Genomic DNA, 18,289 nt, shown 5'->3' on the forward strand with positions numbered 1-18,289 from the left:
GAGAATTGCCTTACATAATATTATTAGTGTCATCAATATCACTTGAAATGCTGTAGAACATAACCCAGGGTATACAATTAACTTTGCATTAAGATTTGAAGTGAGACAAGCACTGCCTGTGAATATCATCCCTCAATTTGTAAATCACCAGAGCATGATGACAATTTGGCTTGACTACAACTATGCCTGAATGAAGTACTTTTCCTTTTGAGAAAAAAAGGAATCTACGAGCATGAGGACTCCCTTTTCTCCTTTTAGTTTATTTTTTTAAGTCATTTATTAATTTTCCCTTTGGTAAAAGTAATTCCAGAGTTTGCCTTTTCTTTTTTCTTTTGAGGGGAAGGGGTAACTTTACAGGCAGTTTCCTTAGTCATTCTAGGCAGCCAGCCAATGAAATACAGACTAAACAACACAGAGGATATTAATTTTACCTCACTATACATGCACACAGCTAGTGATGCATAAAGTCTTCATTCCAAGACTGACATTAAAAGGGTTGTGCAACTGCCTAGATTCCAACGTCACTAACGGTTTTCTGAGGGAGTTGGAAAGAGATAAGAGAAGAGATCTTAGGGAACAATTTTAAAGTGGCTCAATAGCGATCGCAGAGCCAAACTCATACCTACATCAATGTGGTGCAGAGAATCTCTAAGTATTTTTAATGCTGAATTTGAGCGAAGAAACTTCAAGTATGAACCTAAAAAGAAATCAAAATGTATTTCACAGATATATTAAGAGTTTTCTGGCAATAGAGAAGCCGCATAAAGAGAAGAATTAGAAAATCAAACTTTTTATTGAAGTATGACATATATACAGAAATACTCACACATCAAAAGTCTAGAGCATGATAAATGTTTACAGCATGAATATACTCGTGCAAACAATTCTGAGCTCAAGAAACAACATCACCTATACCCCAAAAGACATGCCCACACCCCCATTTAGTCACTATCTTCTCTCAGGGTAATTCATATCCTGACCTCTAGTATCATTAGTTTAGATTAGTTTTGCTTGTAAACATGACATAAATGGACAATTCAGTGTAAATTCTTTTGGGATTGATTTTCTTTATTCTGCGTTTTATTTGTTACTTGTGTAGTTGTAGTTCATTCACTCTCACACACAGAGAGTATTTTTAATGTGTGAATACACCTCAATTGATTCATTCTACTATTGAGGGTATTTGGATAAAAATATTATATATTTTACATATCACTGAGTCTGATTTAGGACTTTTATAACTATATTAATGAGAGGGACTAGTCTAAAATTTCAGTTTCTTGTACTTTAATATAAAGATTATCCTGGCTTTATAAAAATTGCTAGAAAGTATTTCCTCTATTTTCTTTCTCTGGAAGAGTTTGTGTAAAATTGATATTATTTTTAATTTTTTGGAAGAATTAACTAGTACAAATATTTTCATCTTCATTTGTTTTAGGAAGGTTTTCAATGATGGAATCAAAAAATTTAATATACATTGCAATATAATATTATATTATCTTGTATTATTAATAAATATATAATATAATTAGTAATTGTATATTAATATATACAATATAAATGTGTATTTAATATAATTTACATTTAAGTATATAGTGTCAGTTTCAGAAAGTTGTGTTTTTTAAGGGATTTGTCAATTTAATCCAAATTATCAAATTCATTGGCTAAAATTGTTAATAGTAGTCCTTTGTTACAAATAATGATGTTGCTTTTTTCATTTCTGATATTGGTATTTTATGTTTTCTTTGTGTCTTATTTATTTTTGCTAAGTATTTATATGTTTTGTAAATCATTTTAGTCAAAGGCTTTGCTGGGTTTTTTTTATTACACGTTTGTTTTCATTTCATTATTCCCATTCTTATTGCTATTATTTAAAAATTATTTTGGTTTAATTTTGTTATGACTTTGTTAAAAGAAAAACTTTAGACAAATTAAATTTAGCAGAGTTTATTTGAGCAAAGAAACATGCACAAATTGGGCAGCACCCTGAACTAATAAAGGCTTAGGGAGCTCCACCCAGCAATGTGGGCAGCCAGTATTTATAGGCAGGAAAAGAGAGTGACGTACAGAAATAGCTCAACTGGTCACAGCTTGACATTTGCCTTATTTGAACACGTATGAGCAATTTGCAGCTGTGATTGGCTGAAAGCTCAGCTACTGTGATTCTCAAAGTGTCAGTTACTTGTTAGAAGAATATACTTTCAAGTTAGACTGCAGTTTATTTACAAATTATATTAGGATATAGTTCACTGCATACAGAGGCAGAATTAGGCCAAATTTAATTTGATTTAACAACTTTTTGAGATAAAAGCATATTTATCATTTAATTTTAGTATTTTTTTCTTCCACAGTATTTTCTTTTTTCTTTTTTTTTTTTTTTTTTTGAGATGGAGTCTCGCTGTGTCCCCCAGGTTGGAGTGCAGTGGTGCGATCTCAGCTCACTGCGAGCTCCGCCTCCTGGGTTCACACCATTCTCCTGCCTCAGCCTCCCGAGTAGCTGGGACTACAGGCGCCTGCCAACATGCCCGGCTAATTTTTTTTATTTTTAGTAGAAACGGGGTTTCACCGTGTTAGCCAAGGTGGTCTCGATCTCCTGACCTCGTGATCCGCCCGTCTAGGCCTCCCAAAGTGCTGGGATTACAGCCGTGAGCCACCGCGCCAGGCCTTCCACAGTATTTTCATTCTGTGATTATATATTACCCTCTGTATATTACTTTTAAAGCATATCACATTTATTTTATATTATACCTTCTTTATGATTCAGCTATAATATTTTAAAATTTTCATTGTTAATTCTTATTTGACTCATGGATCATTTAGAAGTACATCATTTCCAGGTAGTTGGAGATGTTTTGATGGCTTATAATTTATTTCTAACTTAATTTTGTGGTCAAAGAATATACTCTGAATTATTTTCATTTGTTGATATTTGTTGAGGCTTTATGATCCAACATATAGTGTATCTTGGTCTAAGCTTCTATGCAGAGTCAAAAATTATGTGAATTCTGTCCTGTTGGCAGCAATGTCAGCTAAATATGTAAATTATGTAAAGTTTGTTTATTGTATTATTCAGTGTGTATATATGTGTGAGTATATTTTTGTGTGTATACATATATATGTGTTAATATATACAAATACATGTTTGTATATATATACATGTTTGTGCATATACATGCATATATACGTATGTGTGTATATATTATATGTGATATATTACATATTACATATATATTACATATATTACATATAATATGTATACATTTTATATATACTACATGTAGACATGTTTGTGTCTGTGTATATACATACATACATATATACATAAGTGTATAATGTATATTATATGCAATATATGTTACATATTACATGCAATATTATATGTAATATATTACATATAAACTTTATATGTGGTATGTGTGTGTGTAATATATATAAATATATATGTAGTAAATGGTTCTCAACCAGCAGAGATTTTTAAATATCTGGAGACAGTTTTAGTTGTTATAATTGGGGAATAGGAAGCACTACTAGCGTTTAATGAGTAGAAGCCAGGGATGCTACTAAACATCCTAAAATGAATAAAACAGTTCTTCACAACATATATATCTTGCCATCTCAGCTACCTAGAGTTGTGTGTTAAAGTCTCTGTCTATGATTAGATTTTCTCTATTTTTCCATTCTGTCTTCATGTTCTCAGATACTGTTATTTGTCATATAAACTGATATCTATTAGATTAAACCATTTATCATTATTAAATTTATCTAATAAAACTTCTTAGCTTCATGTCTACTTTGTTGAATATTAATATGCTAAATCAGTTTTCTTTTGGTGTTTGCATGGTATCTTTATTTCTGTACTTTTATTTTCAACTGTATTTTATACTTGAAATTAAAGTTTGTTTTTTGCAAGAAGCCTAGAGTAGGCATTCAACAATTGATTTTGGTAATTTTAGGTTTTTTTTTAATGTAGATTTAGTCCATTTATATTTAATGTAATAAATAATAAATATGGATTTTTAAATTTTTCTCACTATTTTAATCATCTTTATTCATTGCTTTCTCCTTTTCCTTTTAAATTAATAAAACATTGTTTTATTATTATATCTTTTCATCTATCACCCTTTTCTAAAATTTTTACTTCCAACAGTCTTAGATTTACAGAAAAAAATTACAAAGACAGTATAGAACATTCTCACTTCCCCTACTTCCATTTCCCCATGTTACTAACACCTTATATAAATGTGGTCTATTTACTACAATTAATGATTATTATTAACTAACCTCCAAATAGATTCAGATTTTCTTTGTTTTGCTTTTACCTAATGTATTGTTGTTGTTCCAGGATCCATTCAGAATACTACATTGCATTTAGTATTCATGACTACTTAGGATTCTCTTGCTTGTGACAGTTTCTCAGACTGTATTTGTATTTGATGAGCATAAAAAGGACTTTGACAGTTTTAAGGAGTACTAGTCAAGTATCTTATACAATGCCCCTCCCTGCGACTTGTCTGATGGTCTTCTCATGATTTTATTGGAGCTAATCTGTTTGAGAAAGACCACAGAGGTAAACTACCATTTTCATTTCACGTAAAAGGTATATTCTGTCAATATTACTTATTGTTGTTGATGTTCATTTTCATTATAGAACTGCAGCAGTGTTGGTTTTCTGTAATATAAAGTTAGTTTTTCCCTATTTTCGTACTGTATTTATTGGAAGGAAGTCACTATGTGCAGCACACACTTAAGGAATGGGGAGTTACACTCTACCTTTTTAAGGTTGAAGTATCTACATAAATTATTTGGAATTCTTCTTCATGAGATAGTTGGCTCTTTTCTCTTACTCATTTTCAATCATTTATTTATATTAGCATGGACTTATGGATATTTATTTTTATATTTGGGGTTATAATACCATATTACTCAATTCCTTTCTTTTGTGCTCAAATTGTTCAACTATAATATATACCTGTTTTTCATAAAATAATTTTATTATTTTTAGAGATTAGCTAGTGATTATAACATGATTCTTAACTTATTATAATCTAGTACAAAATGTTAGTTTTACTATTTTCTCAATATTGCTAAAATCTTAGACCTTTTAAACTCTAAATTCCTTCTTGCCATTTGCAATGTTTTCTCATGCATTTCATTTTTACATATATTTTAAATTCAATGAGGTATTCAAAATATCACTTTATAATGTCAATATGTTTATATTTGCATACATATTCACCCTTTCCATTGCTCTTCATTCCTTTCTGAACTTCCTTGTTTCTATGAAGTGTAATTTTCCTTTCACCTGATAAACTCTTTTACATTTATTTCATTGAAAATCTTTTGGCATTAAATACTTGACATGTTTTGTTAATCAAAAGTGTTTTTAATCTTAGTCACATTTTGGAAATTTTTTTTTCCCCTATGTGTACAATTCTAAGTTGATGGTTACTTTCTTTTAGTCCTGTAAAAATGTCAATCAATTGTCTGTTGGCTTCTATTATATCTGTTTTGAAGTCAGCTGTCAGTGCTTTGGGGTATATTTTGAAAGAAATTTGTCTTTTTTTCCTCTGGCTCTTTTAAAGTTTTTATTTTTATCTTGGTTTTCAGTAGTTTGGCTGCAATATGACCAAGTGTTTTACGTACTCTTTCAGTATTTTATATACTCTTCAGTAGGCTTCTGAAATTGGTGAGTTGGGTTTTTTTTTAATCAATTTTGGAAAATTATCAGTGATTAGCTCTTCAAATGGTGCTTCTATCTCATTCCTATCTCTTCTTTCTTCTAATCTTCTTATACATGTGTTATACCATTCAAATGTGTCTGATATATTTTTTACACTTTGTTCTTTTCCTGTCATCCTTTTCTTCCTTTTCTTCTTTACTTAAGTATATATATTTTCTATTCACCTGTCTTTGAAATTACTAGTCTTATCTTCTACTTGCTATTTGTCGTAATTACAAGTATGTCTACTTGCTGGTGAGCCTACTGCATTCATCCATTTTGCATTGCTATAAAGGAATACCTGAGACTGGGTAATTTATAAACAAAAGAGGTTTATTTGGCTCACGGTTCTGCAGGCTGTACAAGCATGGCACCAGCATCTGCTTGGCTTCTGCTAAGGCGTTGGGAAGCTTTTACTCGTGGCAGAAGGTGAATGGGGAGAAGTCACCTTGCATGGTGAAAGAGGGAGTGAGGTCAGGGAGGTCCCAGAATTTTTATCAGTGAGATCTTGTGTGAACTCATTACCATGGGGAGGGCACCAAGCCATTCAGGGGAGGGATCCACTTCTGTGACCCAAACATCTTCCACCAGGCCCCATTTCCAACACTGGGGATCACATTTAAGCATGATATTTGGTGGGAACAAACATCCAAACTCTATCACCTATCCACAGCCCTTAATTTCTAGAATGTTCATGTGATATTTGTAAATTATAATTATCTATATATGCTACTATTTGTTGAAATTTTCTACCTTTTAATTAGTTTGATAATCAAGTCATCTACTGTCTTAAACTTTGTTTATGATAGTTCTTTCAAAATCTGTGCTAATTCTAATGTGTGGATCATCTGTGGATATGCTTATGTGTGTGTGTTTGTGTGTGTTTGGATGTCAATCATATAGTCCTGTTTATTTTCTTAAAAATGTTTGATTGAATGCTAAAATTTTTAGCATTTTTAGTTGTTTTCTTTCACCACAGAAAATTTGCTCTTTCCTCTGCTAGATAAATAGACAATTGTGTATATGCATGTGGGGTGGAATGGGATCCAATTATAAACTGAGGTGGGGAGAGGCTAGTTGCAATTTTAGTAACAAGCAGTCTAATTCTGATTGAAGCCTGGCCTTACAGTGCTTTCTAATTGGGAGCCTAGAAGGTGTTTTTCTTCTTAGCCCTGAGTGGTCATAATAATTTCTGCTCTGTCTCTGAGAGGCAATTGGCTTAGCTTTCTGGTATCCTGACCCTATAACCTCCAAACATGGCAGTGTCCTAAGAGGGACACAGAGTCTGTGCTTAATGTCCTTTAATTCTCCAGTTTTGGCACTTCAGTTCTATGCAACTCCCTGAAGTTCTCCTTGTTTCTCTGTCCCCTGGTAGGATGCTTCCTGGGACAAGTCCAGATTTCTAACCTATAGTGCCTTCCAGGATCAGCAAATGCTTTCAAGGAGAGCTAAGGATCATCAAGTCACTTTTCAATGCTTCTTCTCTCTTTGGATGCTTCTGCAGATTTCTGATTCTTCAAATATGTGAATTTATCAGGTGGTTTTTATGTTTTATGAGCATATGTTCTTCCATGAATTAATCATCTCCTTCAGAAGTTGAAGCTGAAAGGAAGATTTTAAAACACTTCTTTCATATTTGCTTTGTGCTGACTGATTATAGTAAGAAATTCAGGTACTTCTTTGGCAGCTTACAATCTAATGTGGACAACAGAGAATAAACAAACACACACCCAAAGAAATTTTAATTACAAATAGTAGGATAGGCTTAACTCAGTCATCTTTAAAATGATAACTCTACTAAATTTACTGCTAGGAACTTTTAAGGATGTCTTTGCACAATGATTCTAAAAGATAGTGGTCTTTGGAATTATTAATTATCCTCATTTTTTTTTTTTTTTTTTGAGACAGAGTCTCGCTGTGTCGCCCAGGCTGGAGTGCAGTGGTGTGATCTCTGCTCATTGCAAGCTCCACCTCCCAGGTTCACACCATTCTCCTGCCTCAGCCTCCTAAGTAGCTGGGACTACAGTTACCTGCCACCATGCCCGACTAATTTTTTGTATTTTTAGTAGAGATGGGGTTTCACCGTGTTAGCCAGGATGGTCTGCATCTCCTGACCTCGTGATCTGCCCGTGTTGGCCTCCCAAAGTGCTGGGATTACAGGCATGAGCCACTGCACCCAGCCTAATTATCCTCACTTTTTAATTAAAGGTTGTTTTAAAAAAAGATCATCTACTTGAAGGTATTTAAACATCTAATGCAAAAGAGGATGGAACTTCTGGAAGAAATTATCAAATATTTTGAAAAGACTTGTAACAATTTATTTGGATGTTACTAATGTAGTTTTGAATGCACACATGCTTGTACTTTTATTTATGAAAGTTACTTGTGAATATTAACATCACACCTGGCTATCTTATTGCTGTGTATGTGCGTTCTTACTGATACCAAAACCCTGAGAGGGCTATACGTAAGACTGCCATTGTTCTACGAAAGAACCTTGACTAGTGGATTAAACACAATTCAGTGATTTTGTTGGTTGCATAATATTTTCTTATGTATATGTGATTTCTTGAAATTTGGCCATTTATTCAGCATTTATTCATCACTGTGCCAGGCACCATGCTAGTTGCGAGGTATTGAAAGAAAAATGCTTTAAAATGCATCTTCCCTCAAAAAGTTCACATTTACTGGAGTGCATAGACACTTAAGCATATAATGTAGGTCTTTAATGTTCTCCAAAAGGATAAGAAATTGACTGAATTATAGAGGTAAGAACATGGTGCTATTATAAGCTGTCAGAGAGCCATCTAAGTCAGACAAGGAGAGAGACCAGAAAAAGTCTTTGGTGTATTCGAGAGATGGTATTTGAAGAATGATGAAATTGGCCAGACTGGGTGAGGATAGGATATGGGTATGATGTCTCAAGTCGGGGAATAACATATGGGAAAGCACATATGTGAAAGAATGCTTTTGCAAAACATAAGAGGTTGAAACATGGCTATGGTAGTAATAAAGTAGTAAAAATCCCAAATACTCCTCTAAGGAGTTATAATTTGGTTGTCAAGAGACTAGAGAACCACAAAAATATTTTAGGCAGAAAGTGACATATGTGTTCCAGAAAGATCAATCTATGAGTCATAATTTAAATAGGGGAGGAGACAAGATTAGACAGTGAGAAGTGTTAAACCCTGAACTATGGTGGTAGTGGTATGGTTTGAGAGATGGGGACAGACTGAAGACATTAAAATAAAGTCCATTATTACTATTGCCATTAATAAATATAAATTAAATACTGCCATCATCAAGCAAGATTTAGTCATCGTTGTTTTAACTTCCTTCTAGAAATTCTACAACACACACACACACACACGTACACAAATGAATGAATATTGTGAAAATTGAGAATATTATCTCATTGTTTCCTTGCCAAGATCATCTTTTTTTCTTATTTAATAGTTTAAAGTCAAAGCCCAGCAAACTCTAATGTCTAGACTTTATAATTTTATAACAGCATGAACATAATCTGTATAGACTTTAGATAGATGCTTCTACAAGGGCCTTTTTACCTAAAATCAAGACAAGTTATAATATAGCAGATATGAAAAGGAAGTGCCTAATAAAACATTTTATTATCAATCTAATTTTTCCACCATTTTACAGTGATTTTCCTCTTTTAAATATGCTTTGTAAATCTTAATTGGGAATGAGGTACCAAGTGAATCAGCTGTACTAACTGTTGAACAGAGAGGTCTAGAGGACCATCTGGTGATGCATGCAGAGAGCTATGTTGCTCACCATATATGCAGGAAATGCAAGTTAGAGTGTATAGGAAGATTGTGGCTGGGTATGTTGGCTCATACCTGTAATCCCAGCACTTTGGGAGGTCAAGGCGGGTGGATCACTTGAGGTCAGAAGTTCAAGACCAGCCTGGCCAACATGGTGAAACCCCATCTCTATTAAAAATACAAAAACTGACTGGGCGTAGTGCTGTGAGCCTGTAATCCCAGCTACTCGGGAGGCTGAGGCAGAAGAATCGCCTGAACCCGGGAGGCAGAGGTTGCAGTGAGCCGAGATCACACCATTGCCCTCCAGCCTGGGTGACAGAGTGAGACTCCATCTCAAAAAAATAAAAAATTAAATTTTTTTTTTAAAAAAAGAGAGTATAGGAAGATCGAAGAGAGCTGGTTTTAATTTAATTTATTTATTTTCATTTTCATTTTTATCTTTAGAGACAGAATCTTGCTCTGTTACCCAGGCTGGACAGCAGTGTTGCAGTCATAGCTCACTGCAGCCTTGAACTCCTGGACACAATCTTCCCACTTCAGCCTCCTGAGTAGCTGGGACTCTAGGGGTCTGCTACCATGCCTGGCTAATTTTTATTTTTTAATTTTTTGTAGAGATGGGGGGTCTCACTATGTTGCTCAGGCTGGTCTCAAACTCCTGGCCTCAAGAGCTCCTCCCACTTTGGCTCCCAAAGTGCTGGGATTATAGACATGAGTCACCGTGCCTGGCCAGGGTGTTAATTTTATTATTTTATTATTTATTTATTTATTTATTTTTTTGAGATGGAGTCTCACTCTATCGCCCAGGCTGGAGTGTAGTGGTGTGATCTCGGCTCACTGCAAGCTCCGCCTCCCGGGTTCACACCATTCTCCTGCCTCAGCCTCCTGAGTAGCTGGAATTACAGGTGCGTGCCACCACGCCCGACTAATTTTTTGTGTTTTTAGTAGAGACAGAGTTTCACCGTGTTAGCGAGGATGGTCTCAATCTCTTGACCTCGTGATCTGCCCGCCTCAGCCTCCCAAAGTGCTGGGATTACAGGCGTGAGCCACTGCACCCGGCCATGGTGTTAATTTTAAAAGAAATAAATGTGTTATGAAAATATCTTTGTTAGTGCTATTGTCCTTAGTTGGCATAAATTATTTCCATATTTTCGTTCAGATTTGGCATGAGTTAAATAGATTAGTTATATAAACATGTAACTTAACTTCCTCATCTGTGAAGATTTTAAAGTGAGATTAATTTTCACTTAGGGAGGAAGCAAAGTGAAGAACAGATTTCACAGATGGGATGCCTGGCTCAAATTGCAGCTTGACCGCTGGTAGCTGTGTGACCCTCGGCAAGTTACTTGACCTCTCTCTACTCAGTGTCCTCATCTGTCAGGTAGGGATAATAATAGTACATATTTCATAGGGTCGTTGTATGATTAAACTAGTTATTATTTATAGAGTGCTTAGAATAGTACGTGGCACATAGTTAGTGCTATATGTGTTTAGTAAATAAATAAAATTAGAAATGGAGGGGATAAAAAAGAAATAATGTGGTCACAATAAAGGCTTATTTCTTTCCTTTCCAAGTGCTTACAAACAACACTTAAAAAAATTTTGTTTGATGAAATATAGTGTATGATTTAGTTTTTTTTAGATAAAGAACACTTAAAATAGTTTTTCACATTTTTCCTTTAATGTCTCTCTCAGATATATGCGTACATATAAATGTTTATTTACATGAAAGTGAGTATGTATATAGTATAAAAATGTTTATCTACATAAGTAAATATATATCCAAGGACATTTGAGCCTAATTTTCCCTTATTGTATCAGCTCTGTGATGACATCAGTTTCTGACAGGCTGGTCAGGCAATACATTCTGGCCTGGGCCTTTTTTTCCCCCCCATAGTTCATTGGAAGATTAGAACTGAAGGCAAAAGCAATAATACTCTGATCTAGTTCTGATCCATCCTGCTTTCAAAAAAGGGGCAGTGTTTATGTTAGAGTATTTGGCAACTGAGAAGTAGGTTTTTGAAGGCCTGTTTTTAAGGCCAGATTTGCTCAGGGTGGGGCCCTGCTCTTGGCTTAGAAGCCACATTCACCACTGGCCCCTTAGCTGAAGAAACAAATGGCTAATTATGCTGTGACCAGTTGCTAAACTGTTAACAGAATGCAAACCGGGGAGCCCCAAAGTCAGAGAAGGTTCTCAGCAAACAGCCTTTAAAATGCTAGAGGACTGTGGGTGTCAAAGGATCTTCATCCCATGGAAGCCATTTTATCAGAATGCAAATGTTTTCTGGCTTTTAAATTGGAGGCACTGTGGTGACTATTTAATTTGGCAGTAGCTTAGGATGATCTTGCATAATGAGAATGAACTATCCTGGAAAGAAGAAAAAAGTCATAGGCATTTTTATTGACTATTTAAGCACCCGAAAACTGGTAGTCTACCATATGACTCCAGAGATTCCCCATAGACATTAGTCTAGGGTTTCATTGTCCTCAAATGGGGGCTGCAGTGATTTGGCTGTCGATGGTAATCTTTTTATTTTGGTGTTCTTTGTAACAGCCAAGGGAGGTGGGAAAAGGCTGTATGGGAAGAGCTTGAAAAAGAAGTGTGCAATGTACTTTAACTTTATTTCCTTTACCTTAAGACACTGCTCCACATTTTACATTTTCTGCAATCAATATGTGCAACACGATCACCATTACATGAAATACTGTGTGTGTGTGTGTGTGTGTGTGTGTGTGTGTGTGTGTGTATTTGTACTTCCTGCAAAAAGCTATTTGTTTTTCCCTTTTTTTTTTTCCTCCAATTCCTCTCCTTCAGGTCTAGGTGCTCCTCTTTAACTTGTCACTGGAAACTGTCTAAATCAAAGAGGATGTGATTACAAATGATCACTCACCTACTGAGGGTAAAGGGTTTCACAGCAGGGCTGAGTTTACCCCATCCCCACTTATTTTATTTCTCTTTCCCTCAATCCTTTCCTCTGTGGACTGGGAGATTTGCATGTACCTTTTCTTCCTTAAGATTACACTGTGATGATGGTGAAGTTCTATGTTGTTAAGAGGTCTGTTGGATGCTTTATTAGTACTCTGAGAAGAAATGCACCAACACTCCAGATGTACTTCAGTTGTTTTCTTGATGATCTAATTGCAGGCTCACCATCTCTTTCCAAATTTTTAGAGCTCCTATTTTTCAGTAAGCACTGATAATTTTTCTCTACCCATCTTAGCACACAAAAACTGTGGGGAGACAACTAGAGCAATAGCTAACTTTATTATTATTCTACAAGAACATGTTAAGCACTTAACAGATACTTTCTAAGAATTCTACCCCTTAATTCTATTAAGGTAATTGATGTTAAGGTAAACTGCTCCTCCATTTGAATATTTGAGAAATATCTTGGGAGTTAATTGTATTACTTTTAAAATTTGTTTGCTTTGTTGCAAGAAGTCCAGTGGCAAGGATGGTTTTAATCACGTCTCTTTGCAGACATCCCTTACCTTAGTTTCTATAGTTTGAGAAGAATTCTGTGAGTGTGCAAAGATTCAGCCATTTTACTTGCTGTTATGAAAACCTAGGCATAGGTGATGGTCAGTAAAATATTAAAATGGAATTGACAAAAATAAAACTCACGAGCCTGCACGTATTCAAGTTTCTTAACTGTGGGGCTTAAGACGGGGGGCCTAAAGCCTGTGGTGAGAACTGTTACTCTAATTACTTTTAAAATTATCTTCCTGGGGCTTAGGCTTTGGGTACAGGTACGACAAGAGGTTTCATGATTTTCTTACTATTTGGAAAGAATAATTTAGGACTGCAATGGTGATGGCCTTTCGAATCAAGGAAAGGAGGCTTAGGAAGGCTAGTATCAAATAAGTCCCTGATAAAAAAAAAAAGCAAATTAGAAAAAACACGTTCTCAGTGAATATGCAGTGCATGTTGTTCTTACGGTGCCTAAGTACAATCAGTGGCTGGCTCTGTTTCCAAGTAGTGACTTTGTGTTCATTAATGATGAATTTCCAGACTGTGATCAAGATTAGAGCACTGAATTGAGAGACTGTTGTATCAAATTTGGGGTTGCTTTACAGTTCACTTATTGTTATTGTGACTGTTGTTTTTATTTGCAAGACAACTTAGTATAGTAGATTGGTGAATCAGACAGGCCTTAACTGAAATCGTGGACACTTAATTATTTGACCTTAAATAAAGCTTGTCTTTAGTTTTCTGTCTTGTAAATAGGAATAATAATGTTTACTTCATGGAGTTGCTTTGAGTTTTCAATAAATCTATAAAATAGGGCTAGCACTAAAGAACATGCTCTGCTCTTTCCTTTCCCATTTTCCTTTCTTATGATCGTAAAAACTTACTACCCTCCACTTAAAAATTAAAGCACTTTCTAAGGAATTAAAGGAATTTGTCCTTTAATTACTTGTTACATTCTTTAAAACGCAGAAGTGTCATTCAATATTTGATAATAGAGAAGTTATTAATGGCATGATGAATTGTTTTGAATGGGTAAGTAGTAAATCAAACATTAAGAACGCCCCCAAATAATAGCATTATAAACTGCAGAGACTTAAAACAAAAATTATTCCAACAGGAGTTTGCATATATCTTTTAGGACTATTAGTGATTTAATGGTGAAAAGATGTGTATTGGTTATTTCTTGGTGAGGAAGATGTTATTTCCCCTATTTCTTGAAAAACCAAAGTCTGCGGGAAACTTTCAGGTTTGAGGAGTCAAATTCCACTTCAGTGTTCTGGGCTGATCAGTCTTTGTTTAGCTTAGGCCTACTGAAACACTGCCTCCTAGTGGTAGAGAAAAGAGTGTTTTTTGTTTGTTTGTTTGTTTAAACAAATTAAAAGGTATGGGAGGAACTGGTTTAATTAAATGGCAATAATAAAGGTTCCAAAGGAGATTGAAATTCTGAGAACCAAAATGGGAACAGAATCAAATCAGGTTAATATGTTTCCTATGTTGGACAAGAAACTGTTAGTTCATTATGGGTTGGATTTTGAGAACACTTTTTATAAAAGATGAGCAATGGCTTTTCCTCTGGCAAATGATAGATTGCGTGAGGAACAGTCATGAATTGGTTGAATGAAGGAGATAGGGATTATTTCATTTTAAGTGTTTTTGGGAGGAACACTGTTTTTCTCTGTAGTCATGATAGTAAACTGGTGAACACCCAGGGACTTCGGTCAATGACTAGTAAAATATCAGAGCTGGAAAAGTTATTAGTGCCCTTTAAGTTCAAATTCCTTAATGTATTAAATGACTATCCCAAAATCACACAGGCAATTAGTGTCAGATATTAGGACCTGGAATAGTCATTACATATAGAGCTTTTATTACGTGCCAGGCACTGTGTTACAGAGTAGGGTGCAGTGATGTGCAATTACGTATAGTCGCTACCCTAGTTGAGCCATTGAGCCGTTAACACCATACCCATTGTCGTCTATTGTGAGAAGACATCTGCAAAAGGAATGACCTTCAAAACTGACATTTGATTGTTTGGAGAGATCATAAGCTTGGAGAGTGAAATTTCTGAGAATTTAGATTCCCTAGAGTAGGCAGAATTCTGCCCCTGCTTAATTTATCATTGCCAAGGCAATGATGTCAAATCCTTGTAGAAGATTTTTTTTTTAACTGAAGGTTAACATTAAAGTAATAATGGATGGATTTCATTTTCACATTACTGGTATATGTCTATAGAAGTTTGGGTGTGTCAAGAATCTCTGGTCCCCGCAGAGGAAAATCTGTACTTATTCATTTTTGCCAAAATGGAAAAAGTTTACCTGTCACTGCTTAAAATCATTACCCCATGCAGCACTGTAATCGTCTAAGTATGAAATTCATGAATTAGCTCACAACATATTTCATCATAATGATTAATGTGGTTAAATAATAGTAAATGGACTGTATATTTTTCTAATAGCATAACAAACTCCCAATGCATTTCAATATAGAGGCTTCAATTGCCTCAAAAATCACTGGTGATAGTTTTTACTTTCATGTTTGCCTAAGCAGAAAAAACTCACTTTGTTTTCCCTCCCACGACCTCACATCACTTAGCCAAAGTGAAACAATATGTCCCAAAGGAAGAGCTCTTATAACTTCTTAGTTCTTATCTAATTTTCCTGGATGATGAAGGGGCAGGTCACTATGAAGCATTTATTTAGTTGGCAATTTAAGGATTTATGGTTTTTATACATGCATTATAAGGATTTAAAACACATAGACCTTCATTTTCCATTATATAAAATATTCCTGCCAAGTTATTTTGAACACATATCTCTTTGCTTTTACATATTTGAAGACATGTCCTGCTGGCCCACGTTTAAATGGAATCGGTGGTATCTGTGTCTGACAGATTTTTTTTTTTTCCACAAATCACTCTTTCATTTGCCCATTCCTAATCCAAGGGTAAAAGACATTCAAGATCCAGAGATCCAGATACATGGTCCTTACAGGGATATTTTAAGAAGCAAATAAGATAACTCAGGTAAAGTGCTTAGCACAGTACAAGGCACTCATATGCTCAATAAATGGTAGCAATTTCTTTTATTATTTGACAAGATAATTGACCAATGAGCTGATAACTGGTAATCAGCAGAAGTTCAAGTAGGCAGGTGGTTATCAGGGCACACACTGTAAACATCACAGACCCAGTCATAGAAAGACTTGTATCCAAGATGTTGAGTGGATAAGATATACAGAAATCGCCGGGCGTGGTGGCTCACGCCTGTAATCCCAGCACTTTGGGAGGCCGAGGCAGGTGGATCATGAGGTCAGGAGATCGAGACCATCCTGGATAACATGGTGAAACCCCGTCTCTACTAAAAATAAAAAAAATTAGCCGGGCGTGGTGACGGGTGCCTGTAGTCCGAGCTACTCGGGAGGCTGAGGCAGGAGAATGGCGTGAACCCGGGAGGTGGAGCTTGCAGTGAGCCAAGATCGTGCCACTGCACTCCAGCCTGGGGGACAGAGCAAGACTCCGTCTCAAAAAAAAAAAAAAAAAGATATATAGAAATCACATAATTACAGAGAAATTGTGACATGAGATGGACAGCTCAGTGAGTGGAGACTTTGGGGACAAAGTAGGCCATTTAGGGCATGATTGATAGATAAGTAAGGGAAATCCAACTCTAGAGACAGGGATCTCAAATCAAAGCCAACCAGCTGAAAGTGATCCTTGCATTTATTCATGTTTCCTTAGGGCACAGGAGCCAACACACCTTCCACATTTTCATCAATACTTCACACCTCCCTGCTTTGTCAGGGCTCACTAGCAAGGACAGAGGGAAGAGAAGAGGGACAGTCAATTGTTTCATTTCTCTAATGAAAGAATTGAAATTGGTTAGGAAAAGGGCAGAATTGATATAGGATCCAGCAAAATGGTTATCTGTCCACCTAAGAAAACTGACCAATGAAGACCCTACAAAAATATTAATCTCCAGACCAAATCTGTAAGTCCCTGTGTACTAGGAAACAAGAAAAAAACAAGGATTTGGAATTCTGATATTTTGTTTGTTTTTCCACTCAACTTGGATAAACCTCTTAGCCCCTCTAAGTCTTAATTTTTTTCCTGGGTAAAAACAGTACATCTTTAAAAAAATGGTGCTGGCATGGAAAATGAAAACATGCATGCAAAAGATTGCTGTAGACTGTAAATCTCATAAGATGCTTGTCATTATTTTTAACCTTTCTTTCTTACTGTGTCTTTCTTGATCCCTCCCCCTCTCTTTCTGACCAAAGAATACACATTCTTCTACATTCAGAAGAGGATAGGTTAGACCAACGCTCTCTCCTCTCCTGTGAGTCTTGGCAGTTGCAGCATGGGAATGCCCACTGGCTTGGAACAAGAAACTAGTTTACTTGACCAGAACTCTGAATGTCTCTTAGACCACTGGTGTCTGACTGCAGTTCTTGGAAAGGAGCACAGAATATTCTTTTGACCAATGCCAATGGGGAGGCAACTGCACAGGCAAATGGACAGAGGTCCTGGCTGAGTGGCAGTAACCTAGAAGCCAGAGAGCTCAGATTCAAACCCACTGACTCTTGACCTCTCATTCATTGCTGTCAGTGGAATAAAGACAACACCTGCCACATACTACTTCCCAGAGAGATGGGAAATCCCAGAGAAGCTCTCTCTCTCTCTCTTTTTTAATGGGAAGTTCTCTTCTGCCTAAGTTATTCACCATCTTCTAATTTTATGGTTTGTTTGTAGATTTATTATTCTGATGTACTTTCCATTTAGGGCATCAACTGGCTTCCTTTCTGTAAACTGTGTGGGGCCTCTTCTGCCATCCTGCACCTATACAAATGAGAAGAGGGAAGTCATCTTATTTCACAGGCAGGGAAGGGCCCCTGGGAATTATACAATGATTTTTTTATGAGAAGGTAAACACACTTGTGTGATTTTTATGTGTAAAATTCCATCCAAAATTGTAGAATCAAGGGGCGTTACAGAGGAATTTGAGATTATTCTCTGATGAGAAGAGAACCATGACATCACAGAGGAGGGATCTGCATCAGTTTCAGTGAAGTTTCATTGAAGACAGAAACTGTGGTCTAATTTCACTCTTAGGTGGAATTAAACAGTTTAAAACTTACATCTGTCTGTATGTCTTGCTGCTGACAGTTTGTTGTGAGATAGAACACAAGGTATAACCATCAAAATAAATTTATGGAGGAACCATTATTTGTTATTGGTGTTGTTTTAATAGTTGCTTTGGGATTTGTATTTTTCCCTTTTCTAATAGTGACTTTTATGATGCTGAGCTGAAAGACTTTCAC

At 35.6% G+C, this 18,289-nt stretch overlaps 1 long non-coding RNA gene across 1 annotated transcript in view; it reads left to right on the plus strand.

Moving 5' to 3' along the window:
- The first annotated feature begins 573 nt into the window (after positions 1 to 573).
- Positions 574 to 18,289, plus strand: part of LOC131384170 (uncharacterized) — a 192,272-nt gene continuing 174,556 nt past the window's right edge. The window contains exons 1-2 of the long non-coding RNA XR_009214740.1: positions 574 to 689; positions 10,753 to 10,882. This is a non-coding gene — a long non-coding RNA (uncharacterized LOC131384170). The remainder of the gene's footprint in view (positions 690 to 10,752; positions 10,883 to 18,289) is intronic.

This window comes from Hylobates moloch, unplaced genomic scaffold (assembly GCF_009828535.3).
Source record: "Hylobates moloch isolate HMO894 unplaced genomic scaffold, HMol_V3 SCAFFOLD_9, whole genome shotgun sequence".
NCBI classification, from domain to species: Eukaryota; Metazoa; Chordata; class Mammalia; order Primates; family Hylobatidae; genus Hylobates; species Hylobates moloch.